This window comes from Schistocerca cancellata, chromosome 11 (assembly GCF_023864275.1).
Source record: "Schistocerca cancellata isolate TAMUIC-IGC-003103 chromosome 11, iqSchCanc2.1, whole genome shotgun sequence".
Taxonomy (NCBI): Eukaryota; Metazoa; Arthropoda; class Insecta; order Orthoptera; family Acrididae; genus Schistocerca; species Schistocerca cancellata.
In genome coordinates this window covers 129398396-129416317 of record NC_064636.1, presented here as the reverse complement: position 1 = coordinate 129416317, position 17922 = coordinate 129398396, and positions in this window count along the sequence as shown.

Here is a 17922-nt window from a genome sequence, read left to right as displayed (position 1 = left end):
AAGTACCATTACACTACGTATCTGTAGTGTGTCGTGACCATATGTCAATGAATGGAGCTACAGTGAATTTACGAAATCGCTTCAATCATTTGTAATAGCCCTGTACATGCCAATATATTTTTTCTCTCGTGTGTTTTGTTTGTAAAAATATAGAGATATTTCAACCAAACAGTAATTATCATGAGCATAACACATGGAGGAAGAATGACATACACATTGAGCTCAGAAATTTGAGCTTGGCACCAAAGGGTGTCCACTATACTGGAGCAAAACTCTTCCTCCCTAAATAAAGACAAAGATTCATAACAAGAGTAAGTTTAAGAAAGCACTAAAAATATTTCTGCTAGAAAAAGCTTTTTACAGTCTAGATGAATTTTCAACTAAATAAATTGTAATATTTTCATATTATATAATACAAGTTGACATAATGCCACTAAGAATTTTATTTAACCTGAGCTCTGTATCTGTGTGTGCTCTGTATTTGTTTTCTGTAGTGTTTTAATAATTCTAAGAAAATACGTATTTTCTTTTTCTGTATTGCTGCCCAAAGCATTTACTGTATAAATTATTATATAATTATGTACTCAAATTTCTGTATCTGCTATAAGATTATCAGATTGTATTTGTAAAAAACTGACTCGTTCCACATCCTTGTGTATCCAACACAGTTGGAACTATGGAACACGAAATAAATCAAATCAAATCTTCTGTAAAATTTTACCATGAGTTCTGTGTGGGCTTTGCCGTAGGTTCGTGAGTAGTGGATTGCGGTGTGAGACTTGTTCGAAGTATTTTCACTGGGGGGAATGCAGTGGGGAAGCCAGTGGGCATTCCGATGAAATCCTCTCCTGGAACTGCAGGTTATGTAGCAAGAGTAAGTTGACAGAGCAGCAGGAGTGTAAGATCTGTGCCCTTCAGGTGCAGTTGAAAAACGCACAGGAGGAGCTAGATAGGATGAGGAGGGAGAAGGGGGTTGGGGAATGGGAGCTGGCTGTTGGCAAGACATCTGAGAGGAGAAGAAGATTTTCAGATAGTTTTACTATTGGTGTTTGCAATACATATGACCAACTGTCAGAGTCTAGTGGAGAGGAATCTCTAGTAGCTGTAGATGTAGGAAGTATGCAGCAGATCTCAGCATTTACAGTGGCTAGGACAGTTGCAAAGTCGAAGAGGAAGAAGAAGGTTCTGCTGTTAGGTAGTTCTCATGGCAGAGGTGTAGGCCAGCAGTTGCAGGAAGTGTTGGGGAGTGAGTACCAGGTCACCAGCATTGTGAAGCCTAATGCAGGATTGGCTCAGGTGACTGTCAACATAGGGGGGTTATGTAGGAATTTTACTAAAGAGGATCAGGTAGTGATTGTGGGTGGGGCTGGTAACAGTATTGATAGGGATGGGGAGTATGACATAGATGGTGACCTGGAAAAGATAGCCACTCAGACTGGCAACACGAATGTGCATTTCGTGGAACTGTTTCAGCGTCACGATCGGCCTCATCTTAACCCTCTAACCGGAACATCGTTTACTCGGCGGTAAGATGGAACATCGGTCTGCTAGACCGCTAGGACATTTAAAGTGTATTTTTCTCTATTTTTATGACTTTTCCGCACTTCTACGTTGCTTCTCTCTCTCTTTAAGGTGTAATTAAACATAATAATAGGTTTTTGAACCATAATATTTGTTAAAATACCAGTAAATTCAAGTTTATTACTAGGAAAAACTTTAATTTGCAGTGTTTTGTTGTTTACACATTACTCCTTTAGAAATACTTTTTTTTACATTATTATAGTTACAACACAAAGAAAATGAATACTAAAATGTAATGCAAAGAAAAAATTTAACTTTTATTTTTAATTGCACAAGTCTTGCACACTTTTCGTGAACACTCCAAGCACGTTGGTTCTTCGCAAGAAATACACTTGTAGGCAGTTTTCCTCTTTTTTTGATATGGACAAAATCGACAGGTTTTTCTTTTACCAAGTGTGTCCGTCGGACACTCATCAACTCGAACAACAAATTTATTCCGTTGGCTAACGATTTGCTTTTCTTTTGCTGCCTCTTCTTCTAAAGATGAAATAATACTTTGTAGCTCTTGAGGCAGATTGGAGATTGCCAGTCGGGATTTTACGAAATCGTAGACCAAATATAGAGAAACTCTTTTCAGGAAATCAAAACGTGATACGGTTTTCTTCTCTCCAAAAAGTCCATAAAGTATACTTGCGTTTGATCCAGCCATGGCCACCATGTGGTAAAAAATAGCCAACGGCCACCTTCTTGTTTTGCGATTAGTAGAATAAACACTGCACTTCATATCTAGCGTGTCTATTCCACTTTTTGTGGCGTTATAAAAAGATATGATTTCAGGTTTATCATTTGAAACGTCAGTGTAATTGGAATGATGCATTGACGAAAGAAGTAGGACTGCCTTATTCCTTTTTGGGACATAAGAAAGCAGAGTCATTTCTTTCGTAAAGCCATAAAGGCTGGACCCAATTTCACGATCGCTTCTTGCTTGAAATTCTGCTGGTATCTGGGGTCTGTTTCTTTTTAGTGTCCCAACTAATGTCAAATTGTGAGCTAGTAGCTCCTGGGCAAGTTCCACAGAACAAAACCAATTGTCGCAACTAATATTTCTGTTTGTGCCATACAGCCCTTTAGATAGGCGGATTACAGACTGCGTGGGAATGCTCTTTTTCTTTTCTGCTGTAGAAAGTGTGGCTCCATCACAGCCTTTGCCGGAGTAGATGTAGGCATTGTAAATATATGCATTGTGTGCATCTGCCAGACCCATGACCTTAATGCCATATTTAGCCGGTTTATTCGGCATATATATACGAAATTTAACCCTCCCTCTGAAAGGCACCAAAGTTTCATCAACTGTCAAATGCGCTCCAGGGCTATAAATTTGTTGGCAGTTCCAAATAAACTTATTAAATATGTCTGTAATGGCAGCAGCTGGGTCATATTTTTCCCTCTGTTCCCTCGTGCTCGAGTCATCGAATCTAAATGCCCTAAGCAATATTCCTAATCGCTTTTCTGTTATTATTGATCGAAAAATTGGCCTCCCCAAGACCGAAGTGGAAAACAGCGAGGTCATAGGCTCCCTCGCAGATTTGAATATGCTGCAAAGAACTGTGACTCCAATCACAGCGTTCACTTCCTGCACAGTAGTGTCTCTGTAAGCTACACTTTCTTTTAGTTCAATAACAGAACGAATTTTGGCCAACTTTTCATTAGTATGCTTTACAATCGTCTCAATCATGTCGTCAGTAAACAAAAGGCGCCACACTTCACCTGGGAGTGGGTTTTTCCCCACGGTAAGAGCAGGCCCTTGTATCTTTGATAGCCGTACCTTTATTATATTGGATGCTGCTGTTCGCGTCTTAGAGCGAACAGGAGTTGATGACCATGTGAAACACTTGTTTCTTCCGTAGTAAGAAACTGGAAGACGACTCTCATCTAGAGTGTCATCAGAACGCGTAGATGAGCTAGCAACATCAGCAGGCTTCTGTGGAGTGATTAGTCTGCTTCCACCAGAAGTTATGTCAGACTGTGGTTGCTCTCCAGTTTCTTCGCGAACTGCGGTATTTTCGACTTCAAATATTTCTCGAATAGTTTCATCATCGCGATCATCATCATTGGGAGAGTCATCGTCATTATCTGTTTCATTGCGAAGATCTTGGATAGTAAGGTCCTCATCTGGAATGCATGATTCATCTGAATCCACTTCCGAGTCTGATTCTTCAAGGTAATTTTGAGAGCGTGCAAGGGCTACAATTCTTTTCGACCGATTTGAAACATATTTCGGACCTTCCATTGTAAACCTGCAAGGAAAAAGGGAAAAATGAGTTTTAACGAAATTTAATGGGGATAATTCTATCGCTGTAATAAGTTTGCGCGGTAAATTGGAGAATGTGTGTGAAAAACGGAAAGAGGAAAAATTAAAACGTTAAATACGAGTTGTTACACTTTTTTCTCGTTCTTCTATGAACACAAAAGTATTAAGCATCGTGTGGTGGCAAAAATTTCAATCAAATAGATGAAATGTTGCTACACAGAAAACAGAAGAGTTCAAAGAGTGGAACATCGGTCATACAGACCGACAAATGCGTGATACTTTAGGAACACCGGTCTGGGAGACCGGCAAAAATTTGACACTTTTAGGAACACCCGGTCTGTCAGACCGGGAGGGGAATGCATTTTTTCGGAACACGGTCTCACAGACCGACAATACGTAACAAAAATTCTACTTACTTGAAAACAATGCATGCGCCGACAATACGTTGTTGGCCAGCTGCGGTTCGGGACCCGACTGAAGATTACTGGGCTTCTCCCCACCCTCACGAACAATGCAGCGCCGTTAGCATTGTTAATGTCAACTATGGCGGTATCTCAGACCGATGTTCCGTTCAAAGGGTTAATACAGCCGTCAGGCGTAATAACATGAGACTTGGGGGTGCGCTGATGACAGAAAGCATGGGTCACATTTCAGTGGTGTCGGTGGAGTCTGTCAGCAGGATGGGTTTCACTAGACATTGCCTGCACCTCAGCAGGTATGGGAAGGGGAGGTTGGCAAAGCTTATAGGTGACAGCATAGGTGGGGGTGGTGCGATCACTCATGGGAAAATTCCTGTAGTAGTGGGTATTAGAACTGCACTTTTTTTAGATTGAAGTCAGCTGATAGGTATTCCTGCATAAGGGAAGTCTCTCTAACAAAGGAACCACTTTTGACAAAGCTTAGGTATCCGAGTAATGAGGGAATTAGTATATTTCATCTAAGTATACAAGGTATTAGAGATAAAGTTAGTGAACTGCTTATAGATGTTGACTCTGGAATTATTGGTGTATCTGAACACTTCTTAAATAAGGAGATAATTCAGAGGCTTCCTGTACCAGGATACAGGTTGGCTGGCAGCTTTTCTAGGAGCTCTTTGCAGTGTGGGGGAGTAGCCATGTATGTGAAAAACGGCATCCCATTTGAGTCAATTGATGTTTCAAAGTACTGCACTGAAAAGGTGTTTGAATGTTGTGCAGGTGTGGTTAAATTTAGTGGAGCTAAACTTCTAACTGTTGTTATTTATCGATCCCCAGACTCCAATTTCACAACATTTTTGCTAAAGCTAGAGGAGGTTCTTGGTTCACTTTATAGGAAATACAAAAAGTTAGTTATATGTGGTGACTTCAATATTAATTGCATAAGTGATTGTGCAAGGAAAAGGATGCTGGTAGAACTCCTTAATTCATATAATCTTATGCAAACCGTATTCTTTCAAACAAGAGTGCAAGGGAACAGTAGAACAACCATAGACAACATTTTTGTTCATTCCTCATTACTAGAAGGGCATTCTGTTAGCAAAAAGGTGAATGGCCTTTCAGAACATGGGCACAAATTTTAACTCTAAAAGGTTTTTGTGCTGCAAGACATGTTAAATATAGTTATCAACTGTTTAGGAAAGCTGATCCAGTTGCTGTAGAGACCTTTGTAAACCTTGTCAAGGAACAAGAGTAGCAAGTTATTTATAGCACTGATACAATAGACGATAAATATAATGCTTTTCTCAAGACTTTTCTTGTGCTCTTTGAAAGTTGCTTTCCGTTAGAACGTTCAAAACAGGGTACTAGCACAAACAGGCAGCCTGGGTGGCTGACTAGAGGGATAAGAATATCTTGTAGAACAAAGTGGCAATTATATCAAAACATTAGAAACAGTCAAAATCTAAATTCAGCAGCTCATTACAAACAGTATTGTAAGGTGCTTAAAAATGTTATTAGGAAGGCAAAAAGTATGTGGTATGCAGATAGAATAGCTAAGTCTCAGGATAAAATTAAAACCATATAGTCAGTAGTAAAGGAAGTGGCTGGTCCGCAGAGACAGGTCGAGAATATAGAATCAGTGTGTAGTGGGAATGTCCGTGTTACTGATAAGTCGCATATATGTACAGTATTTAATAATCACTTTCTGAATATAGCCGGTGAACTAAATAGAAACCTAGTCCCAACAGGGAATCATATAGCTCTCTTAGAATAAAGTATTCCAAGACTGTTACCTGAAATGCTCCTCCATGATCCTGACAAGAGGTAGATTGAGTTAATAATTAAATCACTAAAGACCAAGAACTCTCATGGCCACGACGGGGTATCTAGCAGAAAACTGCAGTATTGTTCTATGTATGTTAGCCCAGTACTTGGCCATATTTGTAGCTTTTCCTTTAGGAGTGGCCGGTTTCCTGACCGATTAAAGCACTCGGTAGTGAAGCCACTTTATAAAAAGGGAGACAGGGATAATGTTTACAATTTTAGACCTATTTCTCTGCCTCGTGATGACTGGGTGTTGTGTGATGTCCTTAGGTTAGTTAGGTTTAAGTAGTTCTAAGTTCTAGGGGGCTGATGACCATAGATGTTAAGTCCCATAGTGCTCAGAACCATTTGAATTTTAGACCAATTTCTATGGCATCGGTATTTGCTAAAGTTATCGAGAAGGTTGTATGTACAAGGTTACTGGAGCATTTAAACTCACATAATTTGCTGTCAAATGTACAGTTTGGTTTTAGAAATGGTCTAACAACTGAAAATGCTATATTCTCTTTTCTCTGTGAGGTTTTGGACGGATTAAATAAAAGGTTGCGAACGCTAGGTGTTTTCTTTGATTTAACGAAGGCTTTTGACTGTGTTGACCACACAATATTACTGCAGAAGTTGGACCATTATGGAGTAAGGGGAGTAGCTTACAATTGGTTCGCCTCTTACTTTAAGAACAGAAAGCAAAAGGTAATTCTCCGCAATATTGAGAGTGGTATTGATGTTCAGTCCCAATGGAGCACTGTTAAGTGGGGCATTCCCCAAGGGTCGGTGCTGGGGCCACTGCTGTTTCTTATTTACATAAATGATATGCCTTCTAGTATTACAGGTGATTCAAAAATATTTCTGTTTGCTGACGACACCAGCTTGGTAGTGAAGGATCTTGTGTGTAATATTGAAACAGTATCAAATAATGTAGTTCAGAAATAAGTTCGTGGCTTGTGGAAAATAATTTGATGCTAAATCACAGTAAGACTCAGTTTTTAGTTTCTAACTCACAATTCAATAAGAACCGATATTTTGATCAGACAGAATGGGCATATTATAGGCGAGACGGAACAGTTCAAGTTCCTAGGCGTTCGGATAGGTAGTAAGCTGTTGTGGAAAGCCCATGTCCATGATCTTGGTCAGAAACTAAATGCTGCTTTATTTACCATTAGAACAGTATCTGAAATAAGTGACAGTTCAACACGGAAAGTAGTCTACTTGGCATATTTTCATACGCTTATGTCGTATGGTATTATTTTATGGGGTTATTCTTCTGATTCAAAAAGGGTATTTTTGGCTCAAAAACGGGCTGTTCGAGCTATATGTGGTGTAAGTTTGAGAACCTCTTGTCGACCCCTATTCCAATAGTCTGGGAATTCTGACATTGCCCTGACAGTATATATTTTCTTTAATGTCATTTGTTGTTAGCAATATTAGCTTATTCCCAAGAGTTAGGAGCTTTCACTCAGTTAATACTAGGCAGAAATCAAATCTGCATGTGGAATGCACTTCCTTGACTCTTGTGCAGAAGGGAGTGCAGTACTCTGCTGCATCCATTTTCAATAAGTTGCCACAAGAACTCAAAAATCTTAGCAGTAGCCCAAACTCTTTTAAGTCTAAACAGAAGAGTTTCCTCGTGGCTCACTCCTTCTATTCTGTCGAGGAGCTCCTGGAAGAGCTGAAAAATTAAGCAAATTCCAGTGTTACATTGTTGCTTTTCTTTATTTAAACTTAAGAATTGTCGCCTGAATACGTTTCTTGTATTTCATTTTATCTGTTTCTACTATCGTATTGCGATTTCATGTATTGACTCGTTCCATGACGATGGAGACTGTTCCTTAATTTGGTCCCATGGAACAATAAATAAATAAATAAATAAATACAAACTGCAGCTACTTCGGCGCCTCCGACGCCACCGCCTGTACCTACGCTGTCGCAGACATCGCCGCCATTTAGTGCCTTCAATGCTGACGTCGAACGCTGGTCGGAATACATCGCCCAGCTCGAGGCACACTTCGCAGCTTACAACGTACCAGGTACAGAGCGGCTTGCCTTTTTCATTGCCAACGTGGGTGTCGTGTTGTACCGTGTGCTTGTGAAATTGTTCCCCACCACCCGCCCAGAAACTAAAACTTACGACGAAGTGATTGATGCTTTGAACTCCCACTTCCGTGACAGTGGCTGCACGTTACAAATTCTTTCCCCTCCGTCGTGGCCCTACTCAGTCGACTAAATCTTGGTTAGCGGACCTTCAGGGACTAACTTATGACTGCGACTTTAATTGCTCTTATGGACACTCATATGCGAATATAATGATCAGAGACGCTATTGCGCAGGAATGTGGTGGATCACCGCATCCGCGAGCGAACCCTCAGATTTAAAAGGCCGTCTTAGCAGGAAGCGGTGGACCTGCTAGACAGACAAGATGCACTAGACACGGCTACTTCTGCGTCCGACCTGACCCCGGCTGTGTGTGCTGTTAGCGCGGCACAACACGTGCCCTCCAAGCCAGCCACGCCGCGCTGCTCGCGCGCACGTAAACATGGTTCAAACCAGGCACCTACTCAGAAACTGAAATCATGTCCGACCTGCTTTTGTGCCCACCCACGGGACAGTTGCCCATCCCGTCAAGCATTTTGGTAATAAGAAACGACATATGCGAGCTGTGTGTAGTATGAGAAACATGTCTCCCGTTCGCGTGGGCGTCACTGCAACGGCAACCGCCGTGATCACGATTCCCATCAGCCTATGGACGTTAATGCCATTTATCCAATGCCTTCTGCTTAACGTGCTTCTACAGCTCGTTGTGTGAATAAAGTTTTGCCAGACACTTCCTCTCGCATGCAGGAAACTTTTTGTGACTCTGAACATTTTTGGACGTTCTGTTTGCCTGCAGCTGGACACTGGTGCGTCAGTTTCCTTACTGAACAAATCATTGTATGACTTCCTTGGGTCGCCCCCAATTCGTCGTTCGCATTCCACGCCAACTGCATTTACTGGACAGGAAATCTCAGTGCTCGGCGTGTGTAGTTTGCAAGGCACGTTTGGTGCAACGACCCGTACAGTGTCTTTCCATGTGCTCCTCTTTAGTGATGCTACGAACATTTTTGACACGGACGCATTTGAACTTTTTGGCCTCGCAATTCAGGACAATGTACTTTGGATCAGCGCTAGTGCCCATGCAGACAGTGTTGCCGGACTGCGTGATGATTTTGCTGAACTCGTTTCTGATGGCCTTGGTTGTGCCACAGACTTTGCAGCGCATGTTGTAGTTAAAGACTATACCATACCTGTTTTCCGGCGCACACGAGCGGTACTGCATGCACTGCATGACGCCGTAGCTGCTGAACTTACTCATTTGCAAGACAGTGGTGTCATTGAACCTGTTTCTGCTTCGGCACAGGGTTAGCCTACGAGCCGTGATTTATTTTCAAAGAATGTTCTTAAGAATTTATTTTATGTACTAGCGATTCATCAAGAACATTAACACATTTAATCACACTATGTAAGCGTGGAAGTAGTTGCCAGGGAGTAACTGATGAAATCATAACCAAATTCCTTTTAACAAATGGGAATTTTACTCACTTTCATAGTCCCTAAAAGCATTTTTTAAAAGAAACAGATTTAAACTTATAATCAGAAAGCACCCTCTAAATATCAAAGTTACAATTTATTCAGAGGCAGAAAGAAACAAGTTTTGACTGTACGAGGTTTCGGGCAGAGAACCTAGCCGCTCCCTTTTGACACGGCCATAGTTATGATCGCTCACAACAGCCTCTGAAAGACTACACTGGTGCAAATCTGCAACACACCAGGTTACCTTAAAGTAAAAGTTTTAACAATTCACACAAGCACACAAACTATGCACCCCACAGGAGGGATGGAAATGGTACAAAACACTAACAATTAAAATATTAAACTTGCCACAGAAGGTGCCACTTGATTTAAAACACCAGGTTACCTTAAAGTAAAAGTTTTAACAATTCACACAAGCACACAAACTATGCACCCCATAGGAAGAATGGAAATGGTACAAAACACTAACAATTAAAATATTAAATTTGCCACAGAAGGTGCCACTTGATTTAAAACCACTAAGAAATCTTACGATGAAAGGGTGGCATCTTTGTATACGAAAATGATCATTTAAATAAAAGCCCATGAAATGCAATCTAATATAAAATTCTACAAGGCTGGCCAAACAATAGTTGAGATGCTCTACAGTACACAGATACCACCTCTCAAGATCATAGGCAATAATATCAAAGTTTCCAAAAATCAAAACATATTTCAGGTACTAGGCTGTTACACTCCAAGCAATAAATTTGTTAACACACCAGATCCAACAAACATGACAGAGGTAGCTACTAACATACAGTATTTTGATAGGGAGATTACCGAACAACCCGAACCATACATGGCAGAACATGAATACGTGCACTTTACATTCAATTAACAGCTGTGGAATGAAACACTTCGTTTCAAATAAATTGACCGCCTCAGCGAGAATGGTAATGCCAGATTTCTTTAGCAAACTGAAAACAATAACTTCATCGTTCTGCAAAGGGATTAATGCTTGACTGCCAAAAACTTTGAAATAAAATCCAGAAAACTGAAACTAATAATATATTTTCGCCTTCACTAAATATGTGAATGTATTTTAATTCGCTTGACAGCTCCTGGCCACAGAAAGACGTGTATTGTGTTCATTTGATGTGGGAGCTGTATATGAAGAGGAAGCAGCGAAATCACTGAACGCAAACACGGGTCACGTGGACACTACCCCCCCTCCCTTTCTCTAGAACTCAGATAACTCTGCGCATGCGCGAATGCGGCAGCCAGGGCGCGCGATACAGCTAACGGCCGGAGCAGTCCGAGCAGCGGGGAGCGGGGGAAGGTACTGCTCGCAGGCGAGTCAACTGCGCATGCGCAACAGCCCGCTGGCGACTGCCCAGATGAACCTGACGTAAGCAGCTGTGACGTCACGACCACAGAAAGGGGTTTATTGTTACGAAGTATCACATTGTCTTCGCCCTAAGGCCTTGGCGCATTTCCTTTGCAACTGCAGATTTATTTTTTTCCCTCCCATTTACGTTTCATTGCTGCAGTAATATTCTCCAGTAGTGGGATACAGTAGCTAGCATTCTATGCCGCAGAATCAGTTCCTAGCAGCCAAAATTACAAAAATTTATCTGAAAACTACAACAATGAAAAAATTCCCGGGTTCTTCTCCCCAGATTTCCGGTTGTCCTGGGTCGTATACACCCTGTAATTTTTCAACACCCGTTCTTTGTACAAATATTTACTCCTTACTTTTCTTCCAAACGATTTTTTACGCGCAAGACCCTCATTTGGTACGAAATCTCCGTACATGTTTCTGAATGTAGTCACGGCTCCGAAGAAAGCAATAAACACACCTAACTTCCCACCCGAGACTGCTACAGTTAACTATTTCCTGTACGATGTTAATGTGCCGACGCACCGCAATCCCTCCTGATTGTCCTTCGTACGTCTCTCGCTGATATGGCCACTTAGGCAGTTCTTGCAGCAGAACGGATTTCTATTTAGATGCAAGCAGGCGATCTGTGTGTAATTTGGTGGTGAGAGTAGTTAACACATTTGCAATAAATTCCAAGACGCTATCACAGTACGTTTATTAAAGAATGCAGTAAAACAGTCAGCATTTAAATAGGCAAAACGGTTCACCACATGAAGTTACAAAAATCGGGACGTGTGTGTGTGTGTGTGTGTGTGTGTGTGTGTGTCGGAGGAGTTTAAAGTCTGACATGTGCCGAGATGAAATCTTTTTCAGAGCCCAAAGGCGACACTGCAGTTGTGAAAATAACTTTTACAGTAAACGGCAAATATATACATATATTATTGAAAACGGGTTCCCTTTCATGCAGAAACACTAATTTTTCTTGTTACCCAAACATGTTTCGGCACCTCTGTACCATCCAGAGTGAGATCTGGTTACTGTAAGCTGTAGAAAGTGAACGTATTTTATATTTTAATTGATCTAACAGTGTGTGGCGTAAATAAAGTTTTTGTTCGTTTTTCTCCTTACCGAAATTTTCACATTACACAGTTTTGCAGGGATATCTGTAAGGTGTCCTGCAATGATTGCTTGTCATCTGCAAACCAAACGCTGGGAATGTGAAATTTATCAGCAAGCTAACACATCTCTTGATTATTAAACGACATGATTTTGGCGTATCAAAATATTTTGCTTACATATTTGTTATTAGTCAGGTTTTGTTGCGACATTCTTCTTTTGCGTTCTGAGGGCAGAACACACACACACACACACACATTGTTGTGTTTGCTAACGCCTTTGGCGTTCATTTGTTGTCGAAAGTATTTGGTGACGGATTTGAATTTTGTTTACTCTCTCTCTCTCTCTCTCTCTCTCTCTCTCTCTGTGTGTGTGTGTGTGTGTGTGTTTGTGTTTGTTTGTTCCTTTTATCTCTACTAATTTGCTGGTTTAATTTCTCTATCAATGGGAGGAGGGTGTCCACAATGAGGAAATCAAAGAAAAACTGGGAATGAACTCTATAGATGTAGCAGTCAGGGCGAACAGGTTTAGATGGTGGAGTCATGTTACACGCATGGGAGAAGCAAGGTTACCCAAGAGACTCATGGGTTCAGCAGTAGAGGGTGGGAGGAGTCGGGGTAGACCAAGGAGAAGGTATCTGGATTCGGTTAAGAACAATTTTGAAGTAATAGGCTTAACATCAGAAGAGGCACCAATGTTAGCACTGAATAGGGGATCATGGAGGAATTCTATAAGAGGGACTATGCTCCAGACTGAACGCTGAAAGGCATAATCAGTCTTAAATGATGATAAATTTCTCGATCATATGAGACTTGCCACTATTTTCCTCTCCTGTATGTTTTATTGTGTGTAGCTGCTTTGTGTAATGGTGTTTGCTTACAGATGTTCTGTTCAATCTGTGGAGTCCGAATCTGAAGCTTGTGCGCCACCGGGTGATTCGGCAGTTTGTGAACGGCGATGCTTCGTGGCTGTCGGTTTCCTGAATATTCTGAAGCCATGGGTGTTGTTCCTTTTTTCTACTGCGATATTCAGAAAATTTTGTGTGTTTTCTGTTTCCGATCATAACCTGGTGTGAATGTGTGGGTGTAAGTTGTTTATTTCACAGTGTAGCAGTTCCACACGAGACCGCCTACTGCGCCACAAGTGGGCCCTGGCGACCGATGCTGACTGAGGGGAAGTTCCAGGCAGTGTTGCCAACTCTAAAAAACCCGAGTCGCTAGATTCAATATCAAAAGTCGCTAAAACTGATTTTACTACAGGTGTACTTAAAAATTCGTGCTGTGAATGGTGCAATAAGCCAGTGGTGGTGGTGGTGGTGGTGGTGGTGGAGGGGAGGGGTAATAAAATATTAATAAAAATTGTCTCATACGTAATTGCTATATTGTCTTAATTAAATAATGCATCGCTTGCAACAACATACATATAAAATACGCTAACGTTTAATTAAACATGTTATCATAGCTGACACAACACATAAATTGTTGTTTCAATCACAGTAGTCAAATATACTATAAATATACAACTATATTTGTAACAAAGGGGAGCAACAACTCAAATTAGGTTACAACAGTCATTGCTAGCTGTGAAATCAAAGAAAAACGATTCTCCCCTGCGGCATTTTTATACTGCAAAACCTCACTCCAAAATCTAATAGTGTTAGTAGTGTTATTCCACCTAACGAAGTTGATATTATGCCATTCTTGCAGCATACCGTCTATGAAATCGCCACTAAAACCCAACTCTTTGTCTACATCCGCTACAGCATTATTTTTATTCACTTTTAGTGTTTCTTCAACATTCAGCATTGACATTTTTTTCAGGATCGTAACGTTACTTGGCAGTCTTTGTTGAATTTCTTTTATGAGTTTCAGACTAAATTGTATGCATCTCTTCTTCAAATAAACTTTATTTTTCTCAGACAAACTTGACTTAGACAATTTCTGTTCAAACATAAAGCCAAGGTTCAGATTTACGTACATACATTCACTTGGAACTGGTGTTGTCAACAAATCAACAGTTGGAAAAACTATGTTTTGTCCGAGTGACTGCATGAGAAATACAAGTGTATCTAGTAATTTAGTGGGGTCATTGTCGTCTCCTTCAAAAGCTTTTATTGCTCTTTGTACGTCTTTTAAATCATGTTTAAGGTAAAACATGTAAAGATGATTTAATTGTCACAATACATCTTGTACAAAAGATCGGCAGTGAAACAATTGTCTTGAACCATGGCAAGTGAAAAATGTAGCTTTAGTTCTTCCCACTGCTCCAGAATTCTTCATATTTTTGGTTCAATTGAAAGCCAACGTATTGCACAGACCTTCAAAATTTTTAGTGGCTGTTTTCTACAATTTATTGTCTCATAAAACTTTTTATTTTCCTCCTGTCTTTTGGGTGAAATGGAGAAACAATTGCAGGTTTCCAGAATGAGATTTTCACTCTGCAGCGGAGTGTGCGCTGATATGAAACTTCCTGGCAGATTAAAACTGTGTGCCCGACCGAGACTCGAACTCGGGACCTTTGCCTTTCGCGGGCAAGCGCTCTACCATCTGAGCTACCGAAGCACGACTCACGCCCGGTACTCACAGCTTTACTTCTGCCAGTACCTCGTCTCCTACCTTCCAAACTTTACAGAAGCTCTCCTGCTAACCTTGCAGAACTAGCACTCCTGAAAGAAAGGATATTGTGGAGACATGGCTTAGCCACAGCCTGGGGGATGTTTCCAGAATGAGATTTTCACTCTGCAGCGGAGTGTGCGCTGATATGAAACTTCCTGGCAGATTAAAACTGTGTGCCCGACCGAGACTCGAACTCGGGACCTTTGCCTTTCGCGGGCAAGCGCTCTACCATCTGAGCTACCGAAGCACGACTCACGCCCGGTACTCACAGCTTTACTTCTGCCAGTACCTCGTCTCCTACCTTCCAAACTTTACAGAAGCTCTCCTGCTAACCTTGCAGAACTAGCACTCCTGAAAGAAAGGATATTGCGGAGACATGGCTTAGCCACAGCCTGGGGGATGTTTCCAGAATGAGATTTTCACTCTGCAGCGGAGTGTGCGCTGATATGAAACTTCCTGGCAGATTAAAACTGTGTGCCCGACCGAGACTCGAACTCGGGACCTTTGCCTTTCGCGGGCAAGCGCTCTACCATCTGAGCTACCGAAGCACGACTCACGCCCGGTACTCACAGCTTTACTTCTGCCAGTACCTCGTCTCCTACCTTCCAAACTTTACAGAAGCTCTCCTGCGAACCTTGCAGAACTAGCACTCCTGAAAGAAAGGATATTGCGGAGACATGGCTTAGCCACAGCCTGGGGGATGTTTCCAGAATGAGATTTTCACTCTGCAGCGGAGTGTGCGCTGATATGAAACTTCCTGGCAGATTAAAACTGTGTGCCCCCAAGAAGTTTCATATCAGCGCACACTCCGCTGCAGAGTGAAAATCTCATTCTGGAAACATCCCCCAGGCTGTGGCTAAGCCATGTCTCCGCAATATCCTTTCTTTCAGGAGTGCTAGTTCTGCAAGGTTCGCAGGAGAGCTTCTGTAAAGTTTGGAAGGTAGGAGACGAGGTACTGGCAGAAGTAAAGCTGTGAGTACCGGGCGTGAGTCGTGCTTGGTAGCTCAGATGGTAGAGCGCTTGCCCGCGAAAGGCAAAGGTCCCGAGTTCGAGTCTCGGTCGGGCACACAGTTTTAATCTGCCAGGAAGTTTCATATCAGCGCACACTCCGCTGCAGAGTGAAAATCTCATTCTGGAAACATCCCCCAGGCTGTGGCTAAGCCATGTCTCCGCAATATCCTTTCTTTCAGGAGTGCTAGTTCTGCAAGGTTCGCAGGAGAGCTTCTGTAAAGTTTGGAAGGTAGGAGACGAGGTACTGGCAGAAGTAAAGCTGTGAGTACCGGGCGTGAGTCGTGCTTCGGTAGCTCAGATGGTAGAGCGCTTGCCTGCGAAAGGCAAAGGTCCCGAGTTCGAGTCTCGGTCGGGCACACAGTTTTAATCTGCCAGGAAGTTTCATATCAGCGCACACTCCACTGCAGAGTGAAAATCTCATTCTGGAAACATCCCCCAGGCTGTGGCTAAGCCATGTCTCCGCAATATCCTTTCTTTCAGGAGTGCTAGTTCTGCAAGGTTCGCAGGAGAGCTTCTGTAAAGTTTGGAAGGTAGGAGACGAGGTACTGGCAGAAGTAAAGCTGTGAGTACCGGGCGTGAGTCGTGCTTCGGTAGCTCAGATGGTAGAGCGCTTGCCTGCGAAAGGCAAAGGTCCCGAGTTCGAGTCTCGGTCGGGCACACAGTTTTAATCTGCCAGGAAGTTTCAATTGCAGGTTTCCCGTACAAGAAACTCAATGTTTCTAGGTATGGTATTCACTGAGGCGTGCGAAACTGCAAGCTGCAGAGAGTGACAAATGCAACGGATCAATACCAATTGCGTCAAACCATATTCTCTCTTAAGTTGTTCGAAAAGCCCATTGTTCATTCCGACCATTGCAGAAGCATTATCTGTGCCAATTCCTACCATATTAGCAATTGGAAGTTTGAGATCTTTAAGAACAGCAGCCAGATTTCTAGCATCTGCAGTTTCTACTACAGTGAGTTTGAGAAATGCTGCTATAATGGTTTGGTTGTTTACACTATAGTACCGTATAACGATACCTAGCATTTTAGATATTGATACATCTGTGGATTCATCTATTAGTACGCTGTATTTTTGGTTACCTATATCTTCAGCCAATGATTGTGTAAAATATGGAGCCAAAACTTCAGTTATAATATTAGTGCACTTTGTACGATGTAATTGCTTGTTTTTAGCGCCCTCATCACCGGAAAACACCTTCTTGCACAGTATTCCTAAATGATCTAGAGCTAAAATAGAACAATGTTCAGCAACAAATAAAGAAAGGGCACCTTCCACTCTGCTTGCTTTTCTAACTGCAGTTTTCGGAACAATTTCACAGGTAAGGTGATTTGTGTTTTTTTTTAAATCAATTTTTTGTTTATGCTTAATAATTTTCGAATGCTTTCTAATATCACCCACTTTAGCATAAAACTCTGTTGCACATACTTGATATCTTGCCTTGGATAAGTCTCCAATGACTGGTTTCAGCTACCCATTGAATTCAGGTTCTGCTTCCCACGCATCCCGATATTTATGAAAGTACTGCTTCTTCTTCTGCAGTAAATCCATTATGTAAGCCACCACAACGTAAGTTTCACCAATTTAGAATAACTGAAAATACATTAAAACTCGGGCGAACTAGAGGTCACTCGGTAACTCAATATCAGTCCTATTGATCATTGTTTAAAACCCCCACCGAATTATTCTCGCATTACCACTGTGCATGTGTTAATAATTTAACTGTGAATTAACATTTCAAAAAATTAGAGGTTGCTGGATAGATAGTATTTTATTATACTTAATATTACGTATGTTTTTTGTCAATTCGAAAAATAACGATATTTCAAAAGTTGAAAACTTACAGATCGATATGCTAGTGGGTAATGAATGATGAATTGTTCTATGGTCAACGTTTTCTTACTCTGTAGGCAATTCCCACATTCAGATTTACTAAATTCTGAACAATGCTACATGATCTGTTAAGAACTTAATTTAACTTAGTAAATCTAGAACAATGTCAGTGTAGTAACCATTCTATAGCTAAAATCTTAGTTTTGTTAATGAAAATACTGGCCCAAAATAATTTTGATTTGTACTTCAAAAGTCGTCAGTACTCCAAAAGTCGCCAGATAAGTCGCTAAATAATTTTTGTCACTAAAAAGTTTTTTTTTGTCTCTAAGACGAAGGCAAAAGTCGCC